Source organism: Bos javanicus, chromosome 7, assembly GCF_032452875.1.
Source record: "Bos javanicus breed banteng chromosome 7, ARS-OSU_banteng_1.0, whole genome shotgun sequence".
Taxonomy (NCBI): Eukaryota; Metazoa; Chordata; class Mammalia; order Artiodactyla; family Bovidae; genus Bos; species Bos javanicus.
In genome coordinates, this window is record NC_083874.1 from 26,829,731 (window position 1) to 26,848,774 (window position 19,044).

General features: G+C 42.2%; 1 non-coding gene across 1 annotated transcript; it reads left to right on the top strand.

The window, feature by feature from the left end:
* The first annotated feature begins 18,615 nt into the window (after positions 1–18,615).
* On the top strand, positions 18,616–18,722 carry LOC133252272 (U6 spliceosomal RNA). Its single transcript, XR_009737885.1, has one exon. It is a non-coding gene; the product is annotated as a U6 spliceosomal RNA (small nuclear RNA).
* Positions 18,723–19,044: the final 322 nt, after the last annotated feature.

A 19,044-nucleotide genomic window follows, 5' to 3' on the forward strand; every position in this document is an offset into this window, starting at 1 on the left:
AATTAATGCTCTGGGACATCCCTGGTGTTCCAGTGGTTGACTCCACACTTCCATCGTAGGAGCCACAGGTTCAATCCCTAATCAGGGAACTAAGATTCCACGTGCCACTCCATGCAGCCAAAAAATAAATTTTTTTTCTGTCCTGGATTACCACCAATATACTATTTCACTTCCCATTTGTCTTTTAAAGCTGTAAAAGTGATTTAGTTTTAAGAGTTAAGCAGTTGCCCTGGAGAAAGGAAAAGACTACCCACGCCAGTATTCTAGCCTAGAGAATTCCATGGACTGTATATCCATGGGGTCGCAAAGAGTCGAGCAGGACTGAGCAATTTTCACTTTCACTAAGCAGTTGAAGATCTGGATGCCAGATCTGTTTCTGTCATTGGGGCAGGGCCAAGAAAGAATGTGGAGACTACTTGGAGACTACTTCAGAGATAGAGGTGCCCTGCGTGCTCAGTCATGTCCAACTCTTTGCAACCCCATGGACTATAGCCCGCCAGGCTCCTGTGTTCATTGAATTTTCCAGGTAAGAATACTGGAGCGGGTTGCCATTTCCTTCCCCAAAGGATCTTCCTGACCCAGGTATCCAACCTGTCTCTCTTGCATCTCCTGCGTCTTCTGCATTGGCAGGTGGATTCTTCACCACTAGTGCCACCTGGGAAGCCCACTTTAGAGGTAAAGAGTAGGGTGATTTGACCAATCACTGGACAGATAAAACTGAGAATATTGGGGGACCGATGAAGATATTGGGGTTCAGGGAAAGTAAAGGCAGGACAATAAAGACAGGCATACCCGAGTGTGTATCCTTCTCAGTCACTATATGACCTCTAGCAATTAACATCTGTGAACTTCCATTTCCACATCTGTAAAAAGCAGATAAAAGTACCCTATAGGGATGTTGAAATAAATGGATATGTTAATGTATCTAAAGTATATCTGTTACATAGGCAATGCTTAGTAAATATTTTTCCTTTCCCTTCCTCAAAAACAGATATCAGGATATTAACTTCTCAGTTTTGAAAGCGATTTAATTTGGCATATAAAGCACTGTACCAGCACTGAGAAAAATCTGTACCTGTTACAATACCACATTTTCAAAATGTAAACTGTTAAACTTTGTCATGCTTACTAATGTTTATCTTGACATAAAGTCAATAATTATACAAATATTGAATAGTACATATAATACAGTTGACTTACTATAACTTCATTTCATTTCATAAACTTCCAGTGAATATCATTATGGCCAGTGTAAAAGAAATTACTAAATGATCAAGCCACAATCCCCGCCCCACAGAAACTGCCAGGGTCCAAGGGGAGAGGTCAATGTCGGTACTTCTGATATATGCACTGCTGAATCTTCTGACAGTTGTCCACAAGCCAGCCTCTCTCCAAACACAAGATGCTGTGGTATTGACTTTGAACTTCATAGCCGGTGTTATCATTTTACAGATTATCTTTCAGACATCCAGGCACAGTTTGATTAGTTTAGATTGATTTTTGTAATAGAACAAATCACTCTCAGTTGTTCTCAGAATATGAAGGCACATCTCCTTATTGCAAAAGACGGAAAGAGATAAGTTCTATTTTTCTTAGATACGTATAACATTTAAATCTAGATTTTTCCCTTTGTATGTTTCTTCACCACTTACACATTCTGAAGAGGAAAAAAAACGAAAGTGCATGCTTTCTGCCTGCCCAAAAGATACTGACTGCCTGCTGGGCCAAAAAAAAAAAAAGGTGGTATTAAGGGTGCAGCCATCTGCTTGCCACTGGCTCTGGGTGAGCCAAGTAAAGCTAATTAACACCTCAGCCCTTCCTCCTGGTGATGTCCCCTTCCCTCCCATACCAGCTTCTTTCCACATCCTCTAGGGAAGGTTAGGGCCATTTGCCTGTCCTAGGAAGAGACAAGAACAGACTTCAGCAGAATTCTGGGCCATGCATTTCTAAAATTTGAAAGGAAATTACACAAATTACCTCCCCCATTCACACCAACAATGCTGTCTTTCATGGATGAAACCTCAAAACATCTTTTTTCCCTGTCCAAGGAAATTGGTAGATCTGGAATCCAATCTACTTTGTAATGGACAGTTGTCGGTCTGACAATTGTCTGATAGTACCTGATTCCCACACTGAGTCTCTCTCGTGAATTTTTAGGTACAATTAGTTTTAAGGGCAGAGATAGAAACAAAAATCCCTGAGTAAATATAGTATCATTCGCCATAAAGCCACAGGAAATGATGAGAGGGTACATTCAACGTGAAACAGCGGGGACAGCCCAAATGTCATTACTCATTAAAAAGATGTCAGATAAATAGGACATTAGCGAAGCAAATTAAGATTTTGAGACTTTAAAGAATACATAGAATGGGTCTTCTAACTAGTCAATAAACACATACTAGCTATTAACATGCAAGAAATATGATTCTATTTACCTAGAAAATAATGCAATCTGGATAAATTGCTGTTTTACTAATAAAAATATTTGTTAACTTTGGATTTGGTTACAAAATATTTTCCCCCCTGGTTCTAACTTTTTCTCTTTTTCTTTTTTCTACCTTGTAGTAATACAAGCTATGTACTTAAAAAAAAAAAAAGAAACAAACAAACAAAATCTAACTCTTCCAGGTTAAAAGAAGAAACACAATAGAAAACAAACTTTGAAAATTAAAAAAGCGTAAATATTGGGTCAGAATAAGAATCTGACTAGAATCTTGGAAAAAAGGTGTAGTTAAGTTTACTATAAAAAGACTTGGTCCATAGTTATATTTCAACACAGCAATGTATATTGGAAAAGGCAAAAATACTGTGAGATTTTGATGTCAGAAATTTTACCTTTTTTTTTTATTTTTAAAGAAATTGCCCAAATGTATATTTTTAACAACAGAAGGAAAGGGAAGCCAACAAACCAGTTTAGAGTATTTTTCAAAGTCAGATAAAATTACGCTGTGACTCAGGTCTGTACAGAACACCAGATGCTTCCTACCTGTAGGGAACATCTGTAACTTTTTTGGTTGTTCACTCTGACTGACTTTCTATGCTTGGGGAATTCCTCACCATTTCAGTCCTAGCAAGAGACAGGGTCTGCCTTCCACTATAGATGCTAAGAAAGCCAGCCAGCCTTTTTTTTTTTTTTGCAGGTCTAGGTTTAGCCAATCAGATGTAGCAGAGCCAGAATTTGACCCAAAGCATTGCAAGACAGGTGGTCTGGTATTTCCATCTCTTTCAGAATTTTCTACAGTTTATTGTGATCCACACAGTCAAAGACTTTGACATAGTCAATAGAGCAGAAATAGATGTTTTTCTGGAACTCTCTTGCTTTTTCCATGATCCAACGGATGTTGGCAATTTGATCTCTGGTTCCTCTACCTTTTCTAAAACCAGCTTGAACATCTGGAAGTTCACGGTTCAAGTACTGCTGAAGCCTGGCTTGGAGAATTTTGAGCATTACTTTGCTAGCATGTGAGATGAGTGCAATTGTGCAGTAGTTTGAGCATTCTTTGGCATTGCCTTTCTTTGGGATTGGAATGAAAACTGACCTTTTCCAGTCCTGTGGCCACTGCTGCGTCTTCCAAATTTGCTGGCATATTGAGTGCAGCACTTTCACAGCATCATCTTTCAGGATTTGAAATAGCTCAACTGAAATTCCATCACCTCCACTAGCTTTGTTCGTAGTGATGCTTTCTAAGGCCCACTTGACTTCACATTCCAGGATGTCTGGCTCTAGGTTAGTGATCACACCATCGTGATTATCTGGGTCGTAAAGATCTTTTTTGTACAGTTCTTCTGTGTATTCTTGCCATCTCTTCTTAATATCTTCTGCTTCTGTTAGGTCCATACCACTTCTGTCCTTTATCGAGCCCATCTTTGCATGAAATGTTCCCTTGGTATCTCTAATCTTCTTGAAGAGATGTCTAGTGTTTCCCATTCTGTTGTTTTCCTCTATTTCTTTGCATTGATCGCTGAGGAAGTGTTTCTTATTTCTCCTTGCTATTCTTTGGAACTCTGCATTCAGATGCTTACATCTTTCCTTTTCTCCTTTGCTTTTCGCTTCTCTTCTTTTCACAGCTATTTGTAAAGCCTCCCCAGACAGTCATTTTGCTTCTTTGCATTTCTTTTCCATGGGGATGGTTTTGATCCCTGTCTTCTGTATAATGTCACAAACCTCCGTCCATAGTTCATCAGGCACTCTATCAGATCTAGTCTCTTAAATCTATTTCTCACTTCCACTGTATAATCATAAGGGATTTGATTTAGGTCATACCTGAATGGTCTAGTGGTTTTCCCTACTTTCTTCAATTTAAGTCTGAATTTGGCAATAAGGAGTTCATAATCTGAACCACAGTCAGCTCCCAGTCTTGTTTTTGCTGACTGTATACAGCTTCTCCATCTTTGGCTGCAAAGAATATAATCAATCTGATTTCGGTGTTGACCATCTGGTGATGTCCATGTGATTAGTCTTCTCTTGTGTTGTTGGAAGAGGGTGTTTGGTATGACCAGTGCGTTCTCTTGGAAAAACTCTATTAGCCTTTGCCCTGCCTCATTCCGTATTCCAAGGCCAAATTTGCCTGTTACTCCAGGTGTTTCTTGACTTCCTACTTTTGCATTCCGGTCCCCTATAATGAAAAGGACATCTTTTTTGGGTGTTAGTTTTAAAAGGTCTTGTAGGTCTTCATAGAACCATTCAACTTCAGCTTCTTCAGCATTACTAGTTGGGGCATAGCCTTGGATCACCGTGATATTGAATGGTTTGCCTTGGAAATGAATAGAGATCATTCTGTCATTTTTGAGATTGCATCCAAGTATTGCATTTTGGACTCTTTTGTTGACCATGATGGCCACTCCATTTCTTCTAAGGGACTCCTGCCCACAGTAGTAGATATAATGTACATCTGAGTTAAATTCACTCATTCCAGTCCATTTTAGCTCGCTGATTCCTAGAATGTCGACGTTCACTCTTGCCATCTCCTGTTTGACCACTTCCAATTTGCATTGATTCATGGACCTAACATTCCAGGTTCCTATGCAATATTGCTCTTTACAGCATCGGACCTTGCTTCTATCACCAGTCACATCCACAGCTGGGTATTGATTTTGCTTTGGCTCCATCCCTTCATTCTTTCTGGAGTTATTTATCCACTGATGTCCAGTAGCATATTGGGCACCTACCGACCTGGGGAGTTTCCCTTTCAGTATCCTATCATTTTGCATTTTCATACTGTTCATGGGGTTCTCAAGGCAAGAATACCGAAGTGGTTTGCCATTCCCTTCTCCAGTGGACTACACTCTGTCAAAAAACCTATATGCAGGTCAGGAGGCAACAGTTAGAACTGGACATGGAACAACAGACTGGTTTCAAATAGGAAAAGGAGTCCATCAAGGCTGTATATTGTCACCCTGCTTATTTAACTTATATGCAGAGTACATCATGAGAAACGCTGGGCTGGAAGAAGCACAAGCTAGAATCAAGATTGCTGGGAGAAATCTCAATAACCTCAGATATGCAGATGACACCACCCTTATGGCAGAAAGTGAAGAGGAACTAAAAAGTCTCTTGACGAAAGTGAAAGAGGAGAGTAAAAACGTTGGCTTAAAGCTCAACATTCAGAAAACCAAGATCATGGCATCTGGTCCCATCACTTCATGGGAAATACATGGGGAAACACTGGAAACAGTGTCAGACTTTATTTTTTGGGCTCCAAAATGACTGCAGATGGTGATTGCAGCCATGAAATTAAAAGATGCTTACTCCTTGGAAGGAAAGTTATGACCAACCTAGATAGCATATTAGAAAGGAGAGATACTACTTTGCCAACAAAGGTCCGTCTAGTCAAAGCTATGGTTTTTCCAGTGGTCATGTATGGATGTGAGAGTTGAACTGTGAAGAAAGCTGAGTGCTGAAGAATTGATGCTTTTGAACTGTGGTGCTGGAGAAGACTCTTGAGAGTCCCTTGGACTGCAAGGAGATCCAACCAGTTCATTCTAAAGGTGATCAGTCCTGGATGTTCATTGGAAGGAATGATGCTAAAGCTGAAACTCCAATACTTTGGCCACCTCATGTGAAGGGTTGACTCACTGGAAAAGACTCTGATGCTGGGAGGGATTGGGGGCAGGAGGAGAAGGGGACGACAGAGGATGAGATGGCTGGATGGCATCACCGACTCAATGGACATGAGTTTGAGTGAACTCTGGGAGTTGGTGATGGACAGGGAGGCCGGGCGTGCTGTGATTCATGGGGGTCACAGAGTTGGACACGACTGAGCGACTGAACCGAACTGAACTGAACTAACTGCAAGACAGGAGAATCCATTCTGGTATCAACGTTCAATTTCCCAAAGGCACTGGGGACAGAGCACCATCCTTCTTGCAGGGTTTGTGGGGGGAGGGGAATAGCAGCTATAGAATTGCCTCTTTCTCGGAATGGTAATGACCTTCCCAGCCACGTTCTGGGTCCCTTGTATGAAGCCTCCTTTGACCTTTGACCTACGATCTCTAGCCTTCCCACCACTCTGTGATCTATACAGTTTGTTTCCAGTACGTTCCTCCTCTGCTTAAGTCAGAATCACCTTCTGTTTGCTTGTAGTCAAGAACCTTACGGGACACAGAACCTCTGGACTAGTAACTTAGAATTTAAAAGAGAGGAACCAGTGACTGGATTATAATTTCTCTTATAAGTTACATATGGCTCATGAAAGAGTTGAAGGCAAGCTCATTAACAATGAGGTATGTGCAGATTTTCCCTCGTTGTAAGTAGGCGTGTGTGTATATCCAGGCCATACAGAGAAAGACTGGTTTCAGTGGTAGTCTCGAAACAAGGATGGGGAGCCTTACCCTTTATCTAGGTCCAGGTCTAGATTACTTATACAGCTTAGAAAGGCAGGAGTAGAAAACTACAGACGTTTTACAAAAACATAAAGCAAAATAATATACATTAAACACATGAAACTGGTTGCATGGGAATTGGAAATAGGAGTCGGGGTGGAGATAACAGGGAATGGCTGAATAAACTCATGCAGAATGGTGGGCTTTTATCTGAAGGTGTCTGGCCCACATGCCTGGTGCCATTTCCTCTGCCCCTGAGACGTCCAGGAGGGAAAGAAACTCCAGCCATGCACCCTTTGGGTTTGAAGATGAGTCTGCCTGCTGATATGGATGGGATTCACCATGAGGCTGGAGCTCCCAGCTCAACCAGGCAGCAGGAAGTGTTGTGAGAAAGAATACCTGGGGTAGGGAATCATAAGAGAGGTTGATAATATTGAACACTTTTTTTCCAATTCGAATATAATTGCTTTACAATGTCGTGTTGGTTTCTGCTGTACAACATGAATCAGTTATCTGTATACATGTATCCCCTCCCTCTTGAGCCTGCCTCCTACCCCACCCCCATCCTACCCTTCTAGTTCACAGAGCGCCAAGCTGAGCTCCTGTGCTAGACAGCAGCTTCCTGCTGCCTGTGTGTTTTATCCATGGTAGTGTATACATGTCAATCCTTACCTCTCAATTCGTCCCACCCTCTCCTTCCCCCACTATGTCCACAAGTTAGTTCTCTACATCTGCCTCTCCATTCCTCCTCTGCGAATAGCTTCATCGGTACCATTTTTTCTAGATTCCATATATATGTGTTAATGTATGGTATTTTAAACACCACTTTATAATTATAAACAAACTCTTTTAGTCTAGACCTAATTACATCACAGCAAGATTATAAACAGCTCTGTTTAGGGGGATGAAAAAGTTTGGAAATAGATTGTGGTGATGGTTGCATAACATAATGAGTGTAATTAATGGCACTGAATTTTACACTTAAAGTGACGAAGATGGCAAATTTTGTTAGATATACGTTAACACAGTTTAAAAATATTAATGACATACCAAAAGCCATTCAATTGTACACTTCAAATGGGTGAATTGTATCCTACGTGAATTGTATCTCAACAAAGTGGTTTAAAAATTACTCTAAGTGTTTAGGGATCTTGGCTTTTAAACATTTGGCACTTGGTGTGAGAACTGCAACCTTTTGGGAACTGAGAAATTGTTACTCTTGTCTAATGGATAACTAACAAATCACTTCCCTTTCACAGCAAGTTAGATGCATGTATCTGGGACAATAGTAACACAAACATCTCAAGGTTTGGAACACATCGGAAATTTATCATCGAAAAGAAAGAAAATGTAACAAATAAGAATCTAGCAGAGATGGACACACCCACCTAAAAACTGGCAGCACTGGCAGAGGGAAGTTGAGAATATTCAAGTGAAAATGAAAACCACGCTTGGCAGTAATTGACTTTTTTTTTTTTTTTTAACATGTGAGGTTTAAAGGAGAAGCTGCTGGCTGCAGGCCCACAGAATGTAAGAGCACACTTGAAAGCTCCCAGACTTAATCAATCATAGCTGGAAGAGTACGAGCTGCGGCAGGAGCCTGGGTCTACCAAACATCACAGCTGCAGAGGTGTTTCTTCACTTCCAGGCCCATTCCTGTATCTGCCCTGGACATTCCTATGTCAGTGCCAACAGAAACACTGTTTCCTACACCTGGAATGTCCTTTCCACTTACAAACAGACTTTTCAATCTTGCCGATCACTCAAGGGTCAGCCAAAATAGCATTCTTTCCCTTTCCTAGCGCCCAGCTGGAGGGATGCTGCTGAGGCAAACCAAACTGATTTTAAAGGGATGGTTGCAGACACACCTCTCAGATGTTTGACCAGACAGCGGGTAGGGGATGGGGATCAGAAACGTAACACAACTCTCATTGCCAGAAGGGAGAAGACCAGCAAAATGGTATTGAGGGGAAAATACCGTCCTTATTGCTAACTACATTCTAAAAGTTTAAACTTCCTAGATCACCTGATGATCTTCTTGAATATCAAAGAAGTCATTTTAAAAATAAATATTTAGGTAATGAATTCCAGTTGAGCTATTTCAAATCCTAAAAGATGATGCTGTGAAAGTGCTCCACTCAGTATGCCAGCAAATTTGGAAAACTCAGCAGTGGCCACAGGACTAGAAAAGGTCACTTTTCAGTCCAATCCCAAAGAAAGGCAATGTCAAAGAATGCTCAAACTACCACACAATTGCACTCATCTCACACACTAGTAAAGTAATGCTTAAAATTCTCCAAGCCAGGCTTCAGCAATACGTGAACCGTGAACTTTCAGATGATCAAGCTGGATTTAGAAAAGGCAAAGGAACCAGAGATCAAATTGCCAACATCCACTGGATCATCAAAAAAGCAAGAGAGTTCCAGAGAAACATCTACTTCTGCTTTACTGACTATGCCAAAGCCTTTGACTGTGTGGATCACAATAAACTGTGGAAAATTCTTCAAGAGATGGGAATGCCAGACCACCTGACCTGCCTCTTGAGAAACCTGTATGCAGGTCAGGAAGCAACAGTTAGAACTGGACATGGAACAACAGACTGGTTCCAAATAGGAAAAGGAGTACATCAAGGCTGTATATTGTCACCCTGCTTATTTAACTTATATGCAGAGTACATCATGAGAAACACTGGGCTGGAAGAAGCACAAGCTGGGATCAAGATTGCTGGGAGAAATATCAATAACCTCAGATATGCAGATAATACCACACTTATGGCAGAAAGTGAAGAGGAACTAAAGAGCCTCTTGATGAAAGTGAAAGAGGAGAGTGAAAAAGTTGACTTAAAGCTCAACATTCAGAAAACTAAGATCATGGCATCTGGTCCCACCACTTCCTGGCAAATAGATGGGGAAACAGTGGAAACAGTGGCTGACTTTATTTTGGGGGTCTCCAAAAGCACTGCAGATGGTGACTGCAGCCATGAAATTAAAAGATGTTTACTCCTTGGAAGGAAGTTATGACCAACCTAGACAGCGTATTAAAAAGCAGAGACATTAAAAAAAAAAAAAAGCAGAGACATTAAAAAAAAAAAAAAGCAGAGACATTACTTTGTCAACAAAGGTCCGTCTAGTCAAAGCTATAGTTTTTCCAGTAGTAATGTATGGATTTGAGAGTTGGGACTGTGAAGAAAGCTGAGCGCAGAAGAATTGATGATTTTGAACTGTGGTGTTGGAGAAAACTCTTGAGAGTCTCTTGGACTGCAAGGAGATCCAACCAGTCCATCCTAAAGGAGATCAGTCCTGGTTATTCATTCGAAGGACTGATGTTGAAGCTGAAACTCCAATACTTTGGCCACTGATGTGAAGAACGGACTAATTTGAAAAGACCTTGATGCTGGGAAAGATTGAGGGCAGGAGGAGAAGGGGACGACAGAGGATGAGATGGCATCACCGACTCTATGAACATGAGTTTGTGTAAACTCCAGGAGTTGATGATGGACAGGGAGGCCTGGCATACTGTGGTTCATGGGGTCGCAAAGAGTTGGACACGACTGAGCGACTGAACTGAACTGAATGGCGCTAGTGGTTTTAACACCTTAATTCAAAGTTATGGACTCTCTTGGGACCTCCCTGCTGATCCAGTGTTTTAAGACTGTGTTGCCAAAGCAGGGGACCCAGGTTTGATCCCTGGTCAGGGAACTAAGTTCCACATGTGGCAACTAAGAGTTCACATGCTGCAATTAAAAATCCCACATGGCACAACAAAGATCTAAGATCCTCTGTGCCGCATCTAAGACCTGGCACAGCTGAAGTTACGGCCTCTCGTCACAAACTACTCTTTGACAATTATTATGGGGAAAACACCTTGGATACACATTTTTTCTCTCCTAGTCTGACATTTAACTTTTGTTGAATTGCTATTCATTGCTCCTTCTGATAACTTCTAAGGAAATGTTTGCATTACCTAGAATAGCTGCTTCCCAATCTTTTAAAAGTCATGCCCGTAAAAAATAATTTTCTGTTTAGGAATACAGAAGCAAAAGCCTGAGTCAACCATATCCCCAGTCCCTCTGCACAGGGAGCATATTTATTTATTCATTTATCTATTCAACCGTCCATCCATTATCCATCCCCCTATTCCCTGTGATCCCTATTCCCCGCTATTTGCAGTACCATATCAACCATTTTGATGTGCTAAATGTATCTTGTCTTCTGTGTTACTACAAAGAGTAGGATTACCCTGCACGCCTGCATCTTTAACCCGTGTAATTGACGTCAGGATGCCGCCCTCATTCCGTCTCTTCCTTCCTTCCTTTCCTCAACCTGGCTTTGGAGACTTACAGCGTTGCTGTGTGCACGTCTAGACTGCTCCTTAGGACTTCACGGTGGTCGTCTCCTACATCGGCGCCCATCCCCTGTGACAGGCACCCTGATTGCACAGATTCCTGCCTCTAAACACCGATCATGGTGAATACTCTCACATGTGCCCCCTGAGAGGGAACTGTGGGTCACAGGGTACCTAGACATTCATCACAGTGATGTACCCCAAACTGCTCTCTGGACTACTACCTGTATTGTGCTAAGTCACTTCAGTGGTGTCCGACTCTACAACCCAATGGACTGTAGCCCACCCGGCTCCTCTGTCCATGAGATTCTCCAGGCAAGAGTACTGGAGTGGGTTGCCATGCCCTCTTCCAGGGGATCTTCCTGACCCAGGGATTGAAGCTGGGTCTCTTATGTCTCCTGCCTTGGCAGACAAGTTCCTTACCACTAGCACCGCCTGGGAAGCCCTCTAGACTGCCTATGCTCTGCTAAAAGCTGGACATAGGGAGTCCTAGAGGCTACAGTGCCACCAGCACTTGGCATGAAAAGGAGAATATTTGCACAGCACACTGGGGTGAAAAGGCGGCACTGCTCCTTAGAAGAAAATGGGTGCCTGGACTCCTGTGGCCACACCCTTGCAGCCTCCCTAAGGGCAGAAGCATCCATACATCTTGGCCTGTAAGCCCTTTCTAAGCATTTCTCTGCTGCATTGGGCTTCCTGGGTGACTCAGACAGTAAAGAACCTGCCTGCAGTGCGGGAAATCCGGGTTTGATTCCTGGGTTGGGAAGATCCCCTGGAGAAGGGAATGGCAACCAACTCCAGTATTCTTGCCTGGAGAATCCCATGAACAGATGGGCCTGGCAGGCTATAGTCTGTGGGGTTGCAAAGAGTCGGACACGACTGAGCAAATTTCTGTCTGTCTCTGCAGCACGACACAGATGAGGAAATGCCAGAAGAGGGTACCTCCCTCCCCATCTCCCACTGTCTTCTTAAATGTGAAGTCTCAGGATTCTGTGAAATGAGGAACAACTGTTCAATTTCTCAGGGTGGCACTTACTGTACCCGCATCCCGAGTGGTGCAAAGGTGTCTTCGGGGAGAACTCCGGGTCACACCACTAGCAGACCCCATCACTTCCAGCGTCCCCTCCCTTCCAGTGCCACTGATGTTACTGCTTACCATCCTGCCACAGTCCTGGACCACTTGTGGTTACTTCCAGCTGAAGGGAGAAGTAAACACTAAGAATAGGATAGTCAGAGCCCCACCGTAGAGGGTGTGAGGAGCAGCCGGAATCCAGGCCTGCTTGTCTACAAACCGGTTTCTTTGTACAGCCCCCCTGAAAGATGCTGCAAGAACAAAGGGCAGAAATAAGGCTGTGGGAGAAGGGGAACATTATGTGCAAACCTAGAGACTCCAAGACTGGGCATTGCACATTCCCAGAAGAGCATGGGTCCCTTCCTTCTGCTCTGTTACCCCAGGTATCTGGGATTTCAGTCTGGCAGTTGAGATACAAATATATCAACTGTGTTTGGAATAATCTGATGATCTAAGAATCAGGGCATTTGCTTTGATACATTTCTTTTTCTATTTGGTGTTTTGTTTTCCTTCAGAGTTGTAAACTGAGTGACTAATGTGTTTTCACAGTCTGTGGGTTGAGGTTGACAGATAGAGTAAAATAGGCAATTTTTTTTTTCTGTTACTAAATAATGGTGGAAAAAAGTCAATTCTTTTGGAGAACTATAAAAAAAATAAATCCCAGCTAATGGGATGATAAGGAGATAAATAGTTCAAGAGATGACATCTTCATTTATTCATGTGAAGTATAAGTGCTTGTTGCAGTCCGGGGTGAGGATTTCCAGGACTCCCACACATATTAAATTCTGGGAGGGTCTTCCATGGTGGCCGGGGTCCCAGAGCAGGGGGCTGGGTTCAATCTCTGAATGGAGAACTAGATCCCACATGCTGCAACTAAGATTTGCATGCCACCCACATACTGCAACAAAGACCTGGTTCAGCTAAGGAAACCAGTTCTGGGAGAGAAAGAAACATTTGCCTATATGTGTCTCCAGAAAGGAAGACAACCTATTAACCAGGCAGGAAACTATCTATGCAGGCCTACAGTTCGCAGTTTCTAACAACACCAGGAACTGCAGAGGGAGGGGGCTGACACAGTCCCCTTCCTAGTAATGAGGTGTTCAAATCCAGGGTCATCACAGGCATGCTGAGCTCTTCTCTGGATTTCCCGAAACATATTTTGAAAGTCTTTTCACCTCGGGACTTATATTAGATGTATCACGCCCAGTATACCATATAGCTATAGGAAACAGACAGGACATTCGTGGGATCCAAAAAAAATAGGTCTTTAAACAAGCACAGGCTACCAAACAAGCACAGGCTATCCAATAGCTGTATTTATGTGCATAATATAGGCATTGTTAATTATGCTTTTCCATCTTTATATTTAGAAAGACTGTAGATAGTATTTTTGGATGTGATGAAGGACAATGATATCAAAATATATGTACATGTGTCTGTATATACACACACACACATAATAAAGAATAGAAGCCAATTAATATCCATGGCATAGAACAATAAAGGTACATTTGAGACCTTTAAAATTTTTTTAAATTCTATTTTAAAAGCTAATTAAATAAGAGATCTGTCTTTGATTGTATGTTTATAGTAATTGCAAGCTGTCTGTCTCTCACATATGTCCCACTGCATATTAAGATGCCAGACTCATCCTCTATTTTTCCTTTGGTCATGCCTCTGATTCATATCACTGCACCAAGCATTAATTTTTTACAATCTTGGAAACAGAGTATTAGGAAAGAACATAACAATGGGTTCATCGCTGTACTATGGAAAATAAACAAAGCTTGACTTTAATTGTAACGCGTGGCTATTGTATTAAAGTCAATGTGTGGTGGGCAGTGAACCACTCCCCTCACCCTCTGCCTCCTCCTTCCTCACTTCTCCTGAAGAACTTCCTAGTGTTCCCAGATGAGTGGGTTCTCCTAAGTCTCATTTCTCGTGCACGGTTCTGTCCTACAAGAATGGCTGACCAGTCCAGAGCAGAACCCTGAGCAAAGAAGGACAATTGGTTTCTCTTCCCCAGGAGGTACCTTTTGACCAAGAAGTGTGTGAAGCAGCAAGCCCTCCAAGGAGAAAGTCCCTGACTGTGTCTGGGTTCACTGAGGTCCCCAGAGATGCCCTGGTTGGGCCACTGCAAGGCTTGCTGCCCACTCTCCCCTGCACCCAAGGCCGTGCGTGACTATTCTCCTACAAGGGCCTCCGCCCTTCAGCTTTTTGCTCAAGTTCTCTTTGTTTTTGTTCACCTGTAAGCAGAGAAAACTCTAACACAACACACATGCTTAATGTGACTTTATTTCCATACTAACATGGAATTTATGGTTTCTGGTAGGATGAAGATCACAGACTTATCTTCTACCTGACACTGTCCTTTATGAAGAACCCCAAACAACCTCAGCTGACATGTTTAGAATTATCTGAAGTAGGTTAAAGCAGTATGGTTAAAGCAGGGTGGCTCAGTGGTAAAGAATTCACCTGCAATGCGCACAACATGAGTTCGATCCCTGGGTCAGGAAGATCCCCTGGAGGAGGAAATAGCAACCCACTCCACTATTCTTGCCTGGAGAATCCCATGGAGACAGAGGAGCCTGGTGAGTTCCAGTTCATGGGGTCGCAAAAGAATCAGACATGACTCAGTGACTAAACAACAACAGAGCAGTATAAGAGAAAATAATTTAAGGAATTCGTAGGGAAATGTGGGGTTTATTAATTTGTACACTAACTTTAAAAAAGTCCTTTAGACTTTCTTTTAGAATCCCAGCATCACCCAGGAGACTGTTTGTGAACCATCATTAAAAGCCATTCAACTTCTATAACCAAAGGAGAGTCTTCATTTTGGCTTAAGCACCAGGTATAAAAAATGTCTTTGCTGATATACTCAGGATTTAAAAGTGCTAAGTCATTTTATGGCGATGAGGTTTCAAAAAAGTTTAAAAAGCAGGAAACAGAGCAGAAGTCTCATCAACACATGCAGACTACAGCTGCAGCCACAAAATACATAGCATCCTGTTCTGCCACATTCACTGGACTGGATTATGCTGTCTCATAGGTTCAGTTAACTCTGAAAAGTGACAGTGAAAGTTGCTCAGTCCTGTCCGACTCTTTATGACCCCATGGACAGTCCATGGAATCCTCCAGGCCAGAATACTGGAGTGGGTAGCCTTTCCCTTCTCCAGGGGATCTTTCCAACCCAGGGTTCGAACCCAGGTCTCCCGCGTTGCAGAGGGATTCTTCACCAGCTGAGCCATAAGGGAAGCCCTGGGAGAACTTAATAGGTGCATATTGTTTAGTGTGGGAGTGGCAGTGTAATTAACCCACAGTCTTTAATTCTTCTGGAGTTCAGATGAAAGCAACCATTTAGGTTTTGTCTAACATTTAGGGTGTGTTTCCAATTACACTAATATCAAAGCAAGCACCTCTGGATTCTTCTTCAGGATCTCTATAGTGAAAACTGAGTTCCTCCCAGGCCCACCCACTGCTTCTGGAAGCAGCAAGATCTTGCCGAACCTGAAAATCTCTATCGAGGGCACAAATAGGCCTCACAGAACTTATCTGATCTCTGTTTTGCCCAAAATAAATGGTTTAAACCTGGGGACAGTGTTGGGTAAGATTAGACATGGTGACTTGACTTGGAGTTCCAATCTGTCCCTAACTAGAACATCCTTTTATTGACCTTAACCCACTCCCACCAATTCATTAAGGTCCTTTAATCCTCAAGTAATTGTTTATGAGATAGTAAACAAATTCTTAGGCTTACCTTTTTGTGAAGATGTCTTAAAAGCTCACACCCTCCCTGGCTTAAAAGAGAAATTCAAACATGTCCTAGGGATCTTCTGGTTGAGTTCAAAAACAAGTCTTATTGTCAGCCTGAACTGCCAGTTCTCATCATGCTGTGAAGGAGTCCTTGAGTGTTAGAACATCATCCAATTCATCTTTGCATCCCCTAGCACCTACCATCATGTGGGCTATTAGGAAGCTCAATAAATAAATATTTGTCAGATGAACATATCCTTTTTATCTTTACTATTAGAATTGAGTTTTCAAAGGGAGTAAGAACTATACAGACTTAAACTTTAGATTCCACACCCTACAGACAAATTTCATGCACAGGGAAACGACTTAAGACATACCACAACACATATTTATTGAATTAAAGAAAAAGTAGTAAGTTTGGCAAATACAAAGAGATTTCAGTATTCAGTCAAACTGTAGTGCCTGAACAAAGTATTAATGTATTAAAAGACCACTCAAAAACTCAGGACTCTGCGCCTGGAACCAGAAGAGTAGCCCCCAAAGTGAATCCCAGGGTGTTGGGGGAGGGGAATGGGGGTGGGTTGGGGATGTGGAGGAAAGTCTCAGTGAGAGGTGGAACCGACTGAAACTGCAATGACCGGATGAGAGTCAGCCCCTCCCACCTCCACAGGGCTTCCGAAATAGTCACCACCCCCAGGCTCTTTAAATGGATGATAGTCAAACCAAAACTGTCATCAAAGCTGTTGGGCTTTTTCCACTGTTCTTTTTGCATCTAAGGCATTGCCGGGAAAATAAAATGACAATATAAACCATAATAAAATAGTGCCCTAGAAGGAGTGACTTATTTATCGCGTTTGGCAAGTATCCACTGGACGGTTTAACTCAGCATCTCTCCTGCTCTGTAGTTTGTGTGAAGGGAGGACGGATTGCATTCCTTCTCTGCACAAACTTTCACTCATCTGCCTCTGAAAATAACTCTTTATCTGGAGTTTAAGTGAGACCAGGTCTCGTATGTAAAAATTTTTAAACAAGAAAACAAGAAACAAAAACCTAGTACAGCAAGCGCCCCTGGATTTTATACTTTAAAATCATAAATCATTAAGTTTATGTTATGTGAATTTCACCTCAATTAGAAAAAAGATTGTCTTGAGCAACCACAATTTGCTGTTAAAATCTTTTCAGTTCAGTTCAGTTCAGTCGCTCAATCATGTCCAACTCTTCGTGACCCCATGAATTGCAGCATGCCAGGCCTCCCTGTTCATCACCAACTCCCGGAGTTCACCCAAACGCATGTCCATCGAGGCGGTGATGCCATCAAGCCATCTCATCCTCTGTCGTCCCCTTCTCCTCCTGCCCTCAATCCCTCCCAGCATCAGAGTCTTTTCCAATGAGTCAGCTCTTCGCATGAGGTGGCCAAAGTACTGGAGTTTCAGCTTTAGCATCATTCCTTCCAAAGAAATCCCAGGGCTGATCTCCTTCAGAATGGACTGGTTGGATCTCCTTGCAGTCCAAGGGACTCTCAAGAGTCTTCTCCAACACCACAGTTCAAAAGCAGCAATTCTTCAGCACTCAGCTTTCTTCACAGTCCAACTCTCATATCCATACATGCCCACTGGAAAAACCATAGCCTTGACTAGACGAACCTTTGTTGGCAAAGTAATGTCTCTGCTTTTTAATATTCTATCTAGGTTGGCCATAACTTTCCTTCCAAGGAGTAAGCGTCTTTTAATTTCATGGCTGCAGTCATTATCTGCAGTGATTTTTGGAGACCCCAAAACAAAGTCTGCCACTGTTTCCACTGTTTCCCCATCTATTTCCCATGAAGTGATGGGACCAGATGCCATGATCTTTGTTTTCTGAGTGTTGAGCTTTAAGCCAACTTTTTCACTCTCCTCTTTCACTTTCATCAAGAGGTTTTTAGTTCCTTTTCACTTTCTGCCATAAGGGTGGTGTCATCTGCATATCTGAGGTTATTGATATTTCTCCCGGCAATCTTGATTCCAGCTTGTGCTTCTTCCAGCCCAGTGTTTCTCATGATGTACTCTGCATATAAGTTAAATAAGCAGGGTGACAATATACAGCCTTGATGTATTCCTTTTCCTATTTGGAACCAGTCTGTTGTTCCATGTCCAGTTCTAACTGTTGCTTCCTGACCTGCATATAGGTTAAAATCTTTTAGGGTCCTGAAATTTGTCCATTCTACTTTGTGTCTGTAAAGGGATGTGATTAGTCTGACTTTTTGCGACCCATGGACTATATAGCCTGCTAGGCTCCTCAGTTCATGGGATTCTCCAGGCAAGAATACTGGAATAAGTTGTCATGCCCTCTTCCAGTGGATCTTCCCAACTCAGGGATAGAACCCAGATTTCCCACATTGCAGGTGGATTCTTTACCCTCTGAGCCACCAGGGAATACCTATAAAGGGATGGACCAGATCAAAATGAATTTGGCACTATGAGGAAGTCCTGGACTCAGAATCTTAAGCTTACAGCCCCAGCTCTTCTTCATCTTGGGGATCTTTTAATCTCTCTCTGCCTTTGTAAAAAAATAAAACTCCTGATTGGAAATATCTGGTCACTTGGGTCTCCACAAGAAGTAAATTGGTTTATTTACAAGCAAGAGCTGTGCTCACTTTGGCAGCACATATACTAAAATTAGAACAATACAGACAAGGTTAGCATGGCCCCTGCGCGAGGATGACATGCAAATTCATGAAGCGTTCCATATTAAAAAAAAAAAAAGGAAGAATTATTTACATCTTTATTATCTTTCAAAAGAGCGGATTTCACATTTCATCATCAGTTAAGTCTAGAGACCTAGTGCTTTTCACTTTTCTTCTTTTCACAGCTATTTGTAAGGCCTCCTCAGACAGACATTTTGCCTTTTTGCATTTCTATTTCTTGGGAATGGTCTTGATCCCTGTCTCCTGTACAATGTCACAAACCTCTGTCCATAGTTCATCAGGCACTCTTGTCTATCAGATCTAGTCCCTTAAATCTCTTTCTCACTTCCATTGTATAATCATATGAGATTTGATTTAAGTCATACCTGAA